Source organism: Enhydra lutris, unplaced genomic scaffold, assembly GCF_002288905.1.
Source record: "Enhydra lutris kenyoni isolate GAN:26980312 unplaced genomic scaffold, ASM228890v2 scaffoldscaffold2, whole genome shotgun sequence".
NCBI classification, from domain to species: domain Eukaryota; kingdom Metazoa; phylum Chordata; class Mammalia; order Carnivora; family Mustelidae; genus Enhydra; species Enhydra lutris.
Window position 1 is genome coordinate 15,459,142 of NW_019154086.1, and position 13,841 is coordinate 15,472,982.

The following is a 13,841-nucleotide window of genomic DNA, read 5'->3' on the forward strand; positions in this document are numbered from 1 at the left end:
CTGGCTTGGGGACAATTTTTATGTAAATTTCTTGGCTTGCAGTTTCTGTATTACAATAGTAGTGGAAATTCTGAGCTAGAGTTTTTGATTTCTAAATACAGATTTTTTTTTTTTTCATCCAGAGCTCAGATAAAAGAAAGCTTTCCTCCACCAGTGGGTGAGTTCCTTTCCAGTCTTCCTACTACCCCCATGGTCCTGCTATTATATATGAATGCTAGTTACAACTTCCTGCTCCCTATAGGTATATAACTGTCTTCTGTCCTCATGTATTGCTATATTCCCACTCTAAGTTACCAGAATACATAACTTCCCAACACCAGGAAACCACAGGGCAAACTCTTTTGCTTATTTCTCTGATTTTTTGTTCCATCTTCATTTTTGCTTCAGAATATTTGACTTTTTTAATAGTTGCTTTTTAAAATGCCTTTTCTTTTTTTTTTTTTGCATTTCATAGCATCCTCAACATTTGTATGGAAGCATTTCAAATATTTTTTCCTGTCCTCTTCCTATTAGAAGATACACAGATATCTGAAAAAGTAAAGACAATATTTTGCTCAGAGAAGGAGGCTATGTTTACACTGGATCCTCCCAACTGACAGAAGGATCTTCTTATGTATCATTACGCAAGGATCAGATGGACATAATATCTAATATAGCAAAAATAGCTTTTTCATCCATTTGTTTGCATCCCCATACATGATATTGACCCTAATATATAACATTTTATGATATTCCATGCCCATTATCTGAAAACAAATATGCATAGTCTGTTTCCCTTCACGAGAAGCAGCACCACGATCACATTACATTTTTAACATGAATGTCAGCAAAACTTTGGATAAACTCTCATGACACATCTATTGCTGTTGGCATTGCTAATTCAAACAACCCATTGTTAAGGCAATATTTCTCTTCATAGCAATAACAATAGTAATTCTGTAGTCTGTAATTTATTCTACAAGAATAATTTAATTCTTCCCAGTATAATCTATAATAGCAATTACAAAAAACAGCCCAATATCCCAAACAGGGAAATGGCTTAGAAAATTGTGATAAAATGTGTGCCCATTAAAATGTAAAAGTAATATGTAGAGACATGGATAGCCTATACATGAAAAAATAGAATACCAAGAGATATAGATAATGACTAACTTAAATAAAAAAATGTGGGTTTACAGACAAAATAGTAAAAAGGAGAGATAAATAAATGAAACAAAAACTGGGTTATGAAGGCCTCCCAGGGTCCGCCGTGGTGAAATACTGTTGTAAAAAGGCTTGAACAAACCTGAACACTTGGATATTTATTCTTCTCCTGCAGTTCCCAGAGTGTTGGGAACTAAAACACAAGGGGACTTCTCTCCCTATTGCTCCATCTTTTAATACCAAATCCCTGAAACCTGAGGTTGCCTGGGGAACTTTCAGAAAATGAGAGAGGTTTAGACTAGTGCCATAGTATCTGGGGACATGATGACTCCCATTATGATAACCCAGAAAGATATAAATTGGGGTCTGACTTGGTTCTGCCCTCCTGTAATCTATAAGAGGGTAGCTAATACTTCCAGAGCAACATAAATTCCCAGACTAGAACCCTAGATATCTGGTTGTGAGGGTCTACAACCACACAAAAGAAACATGATGAACATATATAATACCTAAAGTAAACATACTGATACACACAACACATGAATTTAAAAATAAGCATTATAATTAAATACAAGAATAGAAGGGGATCCATTAGCAAAAAGAAATAACCAAAAACCATTTTAAAAAGAAGAAATAATAGTTAAGGAAATAAAATAATTAAAAGAAATATGACAATAGGATGAGTAGAGATGGTAAGTAATAGATAGATATGACAGACAATTGAATTTAAGAGCTATGCCAGATGAATATTTTTCTAGAAATCGCAGAAAAGTATAAAGAGAGAAAATAGGGAAGTACAATTAAAATTCATGGCGGATAGAAATAGGATTTCTAGAAATAATATCAGAAGAAGAAAAATAAATAGAAGAGAGAAAATATTTAAAGAAATAATATTCTTCCAGAAAAAGGGAAAGTTACATCTATATATTTTATTTGATTTTTGTTTTGTTTTGTTTTTGTTTTTTTAAAGATTTTGTTTAACACACACACAGAGAGAGAGAGAGCACAAGCAGGGGAAGCAGCTGGCAGAGGGAGAGGCAGTCTCCCCACTGAGCAAGGAGCCCGATGCAGGAATTAAGGCAAACACTTAACTGATTAGGCCACCCAGGTGGCCCACATCTATATATTTTATAATGAAGTTTAAAAGCATGAAAGACATAGAGAAAAATTCTGAAACTTCCCAGTGTGAAAAGCAGATCACTCATAAGACAAACAAACAAACAAAAACGAAACAAAAAATCCAGAATCAGATTAATAACAAGTTTGTCAGAAACAACATGACACCAAAAACGAAGGTAATTTTCAAAGAATAATGAGAATATGCCAATAGACAGAACCTAGGTTAAAGGTGATATTTTGGGCTGACCTGGAACAATTTGAGTATCCAAAGGAAAAAGAAAAAAAGTAGTACTGAATTAAAACCCATTAAATAAATTAGGGCTATAAATTCTAATTATATATAATTAACAGATACTATATGTACAAATAAACACCCAAAGTGGAAAGAGAGCTCTTCTTTACAGTAGAATATCAACTAATAGAAGCAGAAGGGAGATGAACTTGGAGTGTCACCACTACTAATTGGACATAAAGCAAAAATAAACATTTAAACTAGTGGGTAGACCTCAGAGGAGGTGTGAGCAGGATGTTTGCAATGATTTCAAATGATTGCTAATTGTAAAAGAAAAGATTTTAAAATAGTAACTTCAGGGGCGCCTGGGTGGCTCAGAGGGTTAAAGCTTCTGGGATCGAGCCCCACATCTGGCTCTCTGCTCAGCAGGGGGCCTGCTTCCTCCTCTCTCTCTGCCTGCCTCTATGCCTACTTGTGATCTTTCTCTGTTAAATAAATAAATAAAATCTTAAAAAAAAAAATAGTAACTTCAAGGAGAAGCCCTCACAGATTTTTTTATTAATTTAATTGAATTATCAAAATTAGCATTACCAGTAATGGGACAAACTGATATCAGCAATGGGGAAAAAACAGTCTCACTTTGTAATACTACTGCCAAAGATGCAGAGGCTGAAATTATTCATGGGAAAACATCAGCTAAACTCAGACTAGGGAACATTCTGCAGATAGCTGACATGTAAGCCTCAAAAATGATAAAGCAAAATGAAAATCAAGCAGAGACTGAGACGATTCCAGGCTTAAGGAAATAGGACACTTGATAACTCAGAACGCATGACCCTAGTTTAGATCCATTTGCTATTTAGGTCATTACTGAAACAACTGGCAAAATTTGAATGGGGCCTTTGGAGTGTACGGTAGGAGTGTATCAATGTTTCATTCCTGATTGTGATGGTTGTGCTGTCTGGGTAGAGAAAATGTCACCGTTTGTGGGAGAATTCAGATGTGATGGTTCGTCATGTCTGTTGCTTGCTCTCGGGTAGTTGAGGGGAAAAAAATTTTTCTTTGTACTATTCTAGAAACTTTTCTAAAAGTTTGCATTTATTTCAAAATTTAAAAAAAAATACACTTGAAATTAGAAAATCCTGGATAACATTTAGATGCCGTTTGTTATTTAAAAAGTCAATGCATGTGTATGTGTCTATGTACTGCTACTTTAAGATAACATTTCCAGCTTACATTTGCCAAATGTTTTCTGTTTTTCATCCTTCAAAGTTGGATGGCAGCTTTAAATTTGATGTGTGAAGTTCAAAAGATTTTGAGATGACAAAAATGTGTTCCACTCAGACCATTTGTACTCAAATAGGGTGAGGAGTGTCAGAGCTGGAACATAAAAGTAGTTGCCTCCCTCTAGTCCTTAATTTCATCACATGCAAAGAAAAATACTATGGAAATTATTTTCCAGTGATAAGTCTATCTTGCATTTTTGTTGCTATTATGAAGACTGAACTATTTCTCATCTCTTTCATCATAACTAACAAGGCTTCATCTCCAGCTGTACTGTGAGTAAGCATGACCCAATAGCTAGGAAAAACCCCAACCTTATTTAGAGAGATTTGAGAACTAAAAATTGCTGCTAACTCTGAGTCCTAATTCCAGTAAACAGGCTTTTGCTGGTTTCTTAAACACAGTTCTTCCTAGGATTCCTAATTTTAATTGAGTATTTCATTCTCTATACCTGACTCTTTTTAGCTACTTGACTCTAGAAAAGAACTTCCAGGATTGGGGCTATGATTGGTTTTCTTTATTTTTCCATTTCCCTGCACCCTAGGAACTAGTAAAGTCTAGAATCATACTTCTGATGATTGGGACTTTATAAACTGCTAGCATCTTTCCTAAATGCCAACTGCTTCCCTAAATGTCTGAGCATAAACTGCTTCTGGATTCTATGTCCTCACAGCCTGTATAGCTTTCTGAGTGCTCCTTTTTTCTACATGACATCTCCCTATTGCCCAACGTTTTTCTGAACCAATATTATTGATTGATTATATGATTGACATCACATGCTCTAGACCAAGGATCTTATTATTCAAAATATTTATCAAAATATTTATGAACTGATCCAGCATATATGGTGACCAATCAGAATGCACTGGCAGCAAGTCATTGGACTGCCCACATCAAGAGATACAAACTCATATCATCAGAACTGCCCCAGATACTATGTTCTTCTAGCCACATTGTAACTTTCTCAGGAGCTCCACTTCAGTCTGTCCTGTAGGGACATCACTTTACACCAGAGTTCTACATAGTAAGGGGTGCCTAGGTGGCTCAATCGGTGAAGCTTCTGATTTTGACTGAGGTCATGATCTCAGGATCCTGGAATTGAGCCCTGTGCCCAGCTCCAAGCTCAGCAGGGAGTCTGCTTCTCCCTTTTGCTCTCTTCCTGACCAACCCCTTCATGCATGTGTTCTCTCTCTCAAATAAATAAAATACTTTTTATTAAAAAAAAAAAAGAAAAAAAGAGTTCTGCACAAGACACTGATACAACTTCTAATCCTAAGACTCAGTTAGGTCCACTATGTCCCACCTCATCTGATATTATATGTCTTACCATATCCTGGATAGTGACAATAACACCAGCTACCAAAAAAAAAAAAAAAAAAGAAAGAAAGAAAGAAAGAAAAGAAACTCATTACAATAATGAGTTTTCTCATAGTAAACTTAAGAATTAATGTCAAATTTATTGAAAATAAAAAGGACAGAAGAACTAGTTAAATAAAATCACAAGGAAACAACCCACAAATCTAGAATGTGGGACATTCAGGACAATAAACTTGATCCTATAGATCTCAGTGTTAAGAGAAGAAAAAGAGGATTGTACTAGATTAGCAGGGAGGCAATTTGTAGGCCTAGCTTGGATCTTGGTTTGGATAAACCCACTGTAAGAAATTTGGATGACTGGCAAAACTTTTTATATATTAAATAAAGTTTACTATCATGAAAAAGTGGAGATATTTAATTAGATAAATGTATTTCGAAATAATATATATAGTATGATCTCCTTTTGGTAAAAAAACAAACAAGAAACAAAACTTCTAAATGTGTATATTAAAAATCTAGAAGGATTTACATTAAGCATTGATAATGATAATTACTGGGTGTTAGGAATGTGTTCTGGACTAAACCATTTATCTTCAAAATCATATGTTGAAGCCCTAACCCTCAGTGTAGCTGTATTTGGAGATAGGGTCTTTAAGGAGAAAGGGTTAAATGAGGTCTTAAGAGTGGGAATTTAATCTGATAGGACTGGTGTCTTTATAGAAAAGAGAAAGAAGCACCACAGGTTTCTTACTCTCTTTATGTGTGCACAGAGAAAAGTCCATGTGAGGACACAGAGAAGGCAACCATCTACAAGCCAAGAAGAGAGCGCTTATCAGAAAGCGAATTTTGTTGGCACTATGAGCCTGGAGCTTCCAGTCTCCAGAACTGTGAGAAAAATAAATGTCTGTTGTTGAAGCCACCAGTTCTGTGGTATCTTGTTATGGAAGCTCAACATGACTCATATAGAATGTGTTAACTTGCGTCCCTGTTTTTGTTCATATCTCTCTCTCTCTTTTTTTTTTTATCTTTTTTAACTCTTAGCAAACATTAACTGTTTTTGTAATAATAGAAATTAAAGAGAAAAATAAAATCTCCAAATCTGTGTTAGTATATCAAATTTTTGTTCTAAAAAAAGTGAGACTAGCATAAAAATACTGAATGAAAACTGTTTGCTTGGTCCTTTTCACCACATCCTTTCTTAGTTTAGTAGCTATCCCTCAGTCTACACAGACACAGACACACACACACACACATACACACCCCCCCAAGTGTGTATGATGCATTCTTATGAACTTACATGCATTTTGGGAAAAATATTTAAAGTTTAATATTATTTTGAATTAGTAAAATTGTGTAAATAGGAAGATGTTTGAAACAATATGAACCCCAGAAAAAATGACTTTTATCTTCTTTGTATCCCTTATAAGAGTGAAAGTTGATTAACAGATTTTCCACATTTTTCTACCAAACCATTCTACAAATCACAAACTATCAAATTCGTTAGCAGACTAATCACCTGCAACACTAACTGGACTGCATATTTCCCATATTGCCATTCAAGTCTATTGTCATCCTTCACTTAGCTCCATGCCCCAAGAAGCTGACCTCTGTAGAGAACATCTACCTAGCTCCTCTGTTCTTGGCTTTAGGTTGGGTTTAGCCAATAGAAGATATCAACAGTGATCAGTAGGTTGAGTAAGAGAAAGATTAGAGCCCTTGTGTTCCATCACCCTCCCTGGCTAGTCACTTGCTGGCAGTGTCTGCATTCCTTGATTGAAAGCCAAGGCACCTGGCAGACTGACCCCTCCTACCTCTTAAGGACTTGCCAGTTTCTGTTAACTACTCTCCCTTCTTGCACCTTTACATTTATAGATAGTAAGAATTGCTAGACTTGGAGTGGTTCACCTTTTCTTTTCTTTTCCTTTATTTTATTCTCTTTTCTTTCCGTACTTTTCTTTTAAGATTTATTTATTTTAGAGAGAGGAAAAAAGGGGGGTTGGGCAGGGGGAGAGGGAGAGAGAGAATCTCAGGCAGACTACCTATTGAGCATGGAGCTTGACAGGACTTGATGTCACAACCCTGAGATCATGACCTGAGCCAAAATCAAGAGTCAGCCACTTAACTGACTGAAAGACCCAGGTGCCCTTCACCATCACTTTTCCAATTTCCTTTACCTAATGGACACTTTTGCACAGGCCCTTAGCCAAACTCCCTTGAACTGCACATTTTTAGTGTGGGTGTCATTGATTTCCTGATGGCAACCTGATTTATGTTGACCAACTTAGGTATATTTAGTGAGTCATCCATATGTGTTGCCAGGAAATGAATAGATGGTGAGGAGAAGAATTTCTTTTATAGTAATAGGACAGGCTAGGATATTCAGACCAACTGTCCCACTGAAAGTAATTTACAATGCTGAATAAAGTACAAAATGAATCTTGTTAACAGCATCTAAGAACTAGAAGGTAAGGAATTACTACGTCAAAATTTAAGTTGTGATAGGAACCCAGATAAGTAACACAATAAAGCTGCTTTCAACTTGAGGGAATTTACTGAACCTAGAGAATCTTTTAATGGCCTTATGAGATGCAAAGTTTAGAAGAAAAAGCCCTGGGCCTGCCCAAGTTGGAGAGAAGGTAGTTCCAAAAAGAGATTCTTCCTCATAAAGTAGACTCCTAAATGACTGCACTCCCCACACCTACCCACGAGATAGCAAAGAAGTTATCTGTCATGGAACAAAGCAGGAAAAATGATTTTTTTTAAGATTTTTATTTATTTATTTGACAGAGAGAGATCACAAACAGGCAGAGAGGCAGGTGGAGAGAGAGGGGGAAGTAGACTCCCTGCTGAGCAGAGGATGCGGGGCTTGATCCCAGGACCCCGAGATCATGACCTGAGCTGAAGGCAGAACCTTAACCCACTGAGCCACCCAGGTGCCCGGAAAAAGGATATTTAAAAAGCTATAATTCTAGGGTAGCTCTAAAAGAATACAAAAAGTATTTATAGCTGCTAAAATTATAAAGGAAAAAATATAATGAAAAAATAACCTAAATCTAATGAGAGAAATAAAACAAAAGTAAAACATAATATGTGGTACAAGGAAGAAACCCAAATTCAGATAAAAATATGGAAGCATAAATAAATTAATAATCACTTTAAATGTAATAAACTGGAAGTTTCAGCTAAAAGATAATCAGATTGTATTTAAAATACAAAGTAGTTGTAGGGAGCCTGGCTGGCTCAGCTGGTAGAGCATGTGACTCTTGATCTCAGGGTCATGAGTTAAGTAGAATTTACTTTAACAAAATACAAACTAGTTGCTAGTAAGAAGAGATGCTAAAAGAGAAATATATAGAAAGCTGGATAGTGAGAAAGAGAAAAAAAAAGCTACTGAGGCTAAATTAATGTCAAACCAAATCAAATTTTAAAATGCACATTAAAAATACAAAGAAGAAAAAGAAATTTAAAAAATATAAAGAAGATCACTTCATCTGATAATTGTTTCAACCAACCAGGAGGATGTGTTGCATTTGAACTTACAAACACCTAAGAAATGACCTTAAAATGTATGAATCAAAAATCAACAGAACTACAAGATAAAATAGAGAAATCTATACATATAGAAGGCAATTTTAACATTAATAATAAGATATAGGCAATTTGAATGACTTGAGTATGGTGCCTAGTTTGAGTGAGCATAGAACTGTATGCCTGACAAAAGAGTACACACTCTTTCCAAATACTCATAAAACACTGGGAAATAAAGGAAACCTTGGAGAACCACAACACATTCTAATGAAAACTGAAGGAGCGCCTGGGTGGCTCAGTCGGTTGACGTCTGCCTTCTCAGGTCATCACTTCAAAACCCTGGGATTGAGCCCTGTGTCAGGCTTGCTGCTCAACAGGGTGTCTGCTTCTCCCTCTCCCTCTGCTCTCTCTCTCGCTAATAAATAAATAAAATATTAAAAAAAAAAAAGAAAAGAAAATTGAAGTTGCTTATACTCTAGCTCAGAAGAATGTTATATTCTTCCAAGCAGCATACAAGTGCCTAAAGCAAGGCTGAGAAACTCAGGAGGTGCTACCTCCAACATGGGGAGCATGGCATTTGCATGGAGCTTTAGAGGACAGAGGCTTTTCAACTTAGAGACACAAACTTAAAGACATGTTTGGATAATACTAAATATAATGTTAGGGAGAAATATTGGATACATGAAGGAAATAGCAGGATATACAACCAGAAATGCACTCCTCAACTAGCCCACGGCATAAAGAGGACCATCAAACTATAAGGATAGGGTATGCTCTAATGGAGTTTATCACATACATCAGCTATGACGTTTAGCTGAAGATTTTGTAATTTGAAAGAAGCAACAGGTTTTTGAGAAATTATATGACAAGAATACAGGAAACAATAAAAACTGCTAGAAACACTGGAAATCAGAAAAAACTTGTTAAACTAATTCTGCTAAAGAGTGTACATCTCAGGTTGTCTTTACATCTTTTAACAAACAAACATAACTCTAGATTGAATCTAAGTTGAATCATTTCTGAAAATCAAAACTGTCAAGACAGAAAGCTGGAAACATGAGAAGTTCTGGGTGAATGACAGATCTGTGTCACCCTTGGTAAACCCAACCTGCACTCCCTAGGAAACAGAGAATTGACTGTACTTTCTGTGGACTTTGGACAATAGGTTTCCCACCTATGTTCACTCTGTTTAAGACCCTTGATGAGTAGTCCTTCAAAGTCATTTCTGAAGCTTTTTTTCCCTTTTGTCCAAGGACTTCAGACTGGGAGCTCATGAAGGCTGATCTTTAGTTCTACGGATTACTCTGTTATCAGCTTCCAGCTCAGACTCCTAGGATCACAGTGCAACTCGCTGCTTGAAGAGCCATAAAATTGGGGTGTCACCATTGCACAGTTTAGTGACTTCTAACATTTGTCATGACACTGATTGCAAAAGTATTCTAACTCACTGAATTTTTGGAATAAAAAGTGGCCACTGTATCTATATGCATACTACATAGAAGTTGTCTAGACAAATTAAAATTTTCACATGTTCTTCCAAATACTTTCCTCCACATTCATGGCTGTGGAGGAAATTTTTTTAGAATTTAATAGAATTCAATAATTCTATTAAAATTGCAAGTTTGCAATTTTATTATATTTTCTTTTTAGGCCTTCTGAGGAATTATTTTTCCTAGAGCACAAAAAGGCCATATCATATCATTTCCACACCACTCTATTATTTGCCTGATGTATCTACTGAGACACTTTTTAACCAGAAAAACAAAATGTACTCCTGGATCTTCTCACATGTAGCAATGTTAGGGCTACTCTGAACAGGTTGATTAGTTTCGTATGTAACAAAAAATATGCTGAATTCAACTGTACTAATAACATTTCTTGTTAGTGAATATTTCCTGAAAAGCTAAAATTTGTTATTTGCCAATAGATTCTAGTTTAACTTCAATTTTTGGACAATATGTTTAATACATCTTTTTAAATCTCTACTCAAGAAATGATAATGAGTACTTTTAAGTAACTGTTAATAAATTAGAAATATAAATATTCAAAATACATAAGAAATAACAGACCTCACTATATTATTCTAATTAAAGTAAATTTCATCAAAGAATATATAAAATTCTGAACAGGGAAATTATATATTTATTTATTTATTTCTCCATTTGAAGAGATGATCCAAATTTACTTATGTAAAAACTCGTCATCACTGATGACACACAGAAATAGCCATTTTTCTATTCATCAAAAGTGATTCATCAAGCATATTAAAGATGTTTCTTTTAACTCAATTCATTTAAATTTTTGCCTTAAGTTCATGGATTTTAAGCTTCCCCCTCACATTTTCCACTATATTCATCGTTTTTAACCACAAACTCAGACTGATAATTGAAAACTCAAATTCCTATGTTTTGGTTGATTCTCAAGGACAAAGACTGATAACATATTAGATCAACAGGTAAGGCCTACAAAAAGTAAGACAAGATCAAGGAAAATAAAATACAGTCAATAGGCAGTTATCTGATCAACCCATTTGTGTGTGTGTGTGTGTGTGTGTGTGTATATATATATATATATATATATATAGGTCTTGCTATATCAAGACCTTTTTTCCTGCTTCTTTAAGTTTTACGACCTGTTTTAGTTAGGTAGCTTTTTTTTTTTTTTTTTTGCAAGAAACTAAAAATCCAACATAGATTGGAAAACAAAAGGGGGGGTGGGCAGGGGATGTGTTGACTCATATACATGGCTAGTTCAGTTGGTTCGGCTTCAGACAAAGCTTTAGGGCTTGGATGATGTGGAGAAGATTTTCTATTCCCTCTCCCCCCATTATTCACTTGTACCTTCCTTGTGTTGGTCCATTTTCAGGTAGGCTATACTCTCAAGGTTCCAAAGAAGTTACCAAAAAGGCTAAAGGCTTTTTCTTTCAGCTATATTGTTAAAGTGAGTCATTGCTCAAATAAATTCCAGAAATCAAGTCTTGGCACTGTTTGGCCAAGATCATCCTGTGATATGCCAATAGACTTGAGCTAATGAGGATCTATTTCTAGAGCCTGGGATGTGGCCAAACATATTCACACTACTGGGAAGTGTTGGCAACCATTCCAAAGGTGGGGGGGGGTGGCAAATAGATGTTAAAATTCCACTATACTCTTTCCTAGATGATAAAGAATTTGGATTTGTTATATACAAAGGATTAAATGGGTATAATAAATAATTAGTTGATTTGTACACATATTTTTAATGTACTCCTGCCTAACTTCTCTGTGAAAATTTTCCTACACTGAGGCTCAAGAAAAAGAAAATTCCACAATAAGATATAACTATGTTTTAAATTATTTTTTATTCTATAAACTATAAGCATTGCTCTTATTGCTCCAAAATATAGCATTTCATTCTGTATCCTTTCCATGTCCCATTCTGATATATATAAGAATGAGCAAATAATGTATTTATGTGTTTATGAGAAAATTTAAAAGTTAATTAATTTATCTTGGCTATCATAAGTATTATTATCCAAAACATTATGGGTAGAGGCTTGTTACCCTACGTTTAAGATTCATTTAAATTTAACAACTCAGACTGCTCCATCACTATTTGGGAAATCTAAATGTAATACCCTGTACTTAAAAAGATGATGAAAGGAGTGCCTATTAAACATGAAACACCCACATCTACAAATTTTTCTAAAAACAATAATAGCTACTATATCCATGAGGAAAATTTGATATGGCATAATTCCTTACAAAAGCAGGCTTATCTTGTATTTAAAAAAAAAAAAGATTGTATTTATTTATTTATTTGACAGAGAGAGATTACAAGTAGACAGAGAGGCAGGTAAAGAGAGAGGGGGAAGCAGGCTCCCCACCAAGCAGAGAACCCGATGTGGGGCTTGATCCCAGGACCTTAAGATCATGACCTAAGCTGAAGGCAGAAGCTTAACCCACTGAGACACCCAGGCGCCCCTCTTGTTGCTTTTTTAAAAATGGAGTTGTAGGGGCACCTGGGTGGCTCAGTGGGTTAAAGCCTCTGCCTTTGGCTCAGGTCATGATCCCAGGGTCCTGGGATCCAGCCACGCATCGCATCGGGCTCTCTGCTCCGCAGGGAGTCTGCTTCTTCCTCTCTCTCTGCCTGCCTCTCTGCCTAGTTGTGATTTCTCTCTGTCAAATAAATAAAATTAAAAAAAAAAATGGAGTTGTAAAACAGGTTTCAGTGCACATCTCATTTTTTCTTCTAAGCTTTATACATGTTGTAACTTACTGTAAAGATATAGCTATGGGGTGCCATTTTGCTTAGCTATGACATTATTAAACAGACATTTAACATACCATGGAGGAAACTGATAAAGTTCTTTGGTTAGAAAGACAAATGCTAATATAACATTTTACAGTATGCAAAAGTACTGAGACATATATCATAACTTGATTCTCAGGTCAATCTGAGATACTAGGTTAGATAGCCTTCTGTAGATCCAGAAATAGCAGCTGTATGATGCTGTATGAGCAGTCATGGAGCCAGTACGTGGACTATTAGCTTACTGAGAGCAGGACAGTGGCTGAACCACATCAGGGGCTCTGAATATTTATTGAAATAACCAGTTAATTAAATCTGGTATCTTAGAAGTCCAGAGTTTTCCTTACAACTAAAGTATTATGATAGCATTCTTCACATATTTTAATAGAGTCCAAGATCAATTTGTAAGGCTCAAAATAAAAGACAATAAAACAAAACAAAACAAAAAGCTCCTCAAAGACTTCTTCTTTCCAGCTTTGAGGACTGAGGCTTATCAGTGTTTTCCATATATCCTAGTGGCTCAATCAATGATCAGTTTAGGAGGCACTCAATTGATTGGGCTTTGAAAAGTATGCACGCCTCTCTAACAGAGGGCAATCCTGTATGTATTCAGGTTTGGGGTTTCTTTTTAGGTGTCTTCAAAACATTTTTTTTTTTTTAATGCTTTTGTTGTCAAGAGAAAAGCAGAAGAGATAAAATCTGGGTCGTTGAGCCTCCAGGTCTGGATGCAGAAACAAGAGTCCTCTGTTGAATTTTACAACGACTAGATCCAAATTGAACAGTATGTAAAGAGAGTCTCTTTGTCAGGATCCTAATGCTGCGGCTGGAGGCAGACGTAAGATGCAGCCTGTGGCTCGCACCCCACACAGGCAGCTTAACTACTTCAGTTTTAGCCGGTGTGTTCCAACAAGGCCAGACAAACCGCTCC

The 13,841-nt window shown here is 35.7% G+C and overlaps 1 protein-coding gene across 2 annotated transcripts in view; it reads right to left on the minus strand.

Moving 5' to 3' along the window:
• The window catches only part of LOC111148153 (N-acetylated alpha-linked acidic dipeptidase like 2), a 1,315,835-nt gene that overhangs the window by 338,385 nt on the left and 963,609 nt on the right, over positions 1–13,841 (minus strand). The window lies entirely within an intron of this gene.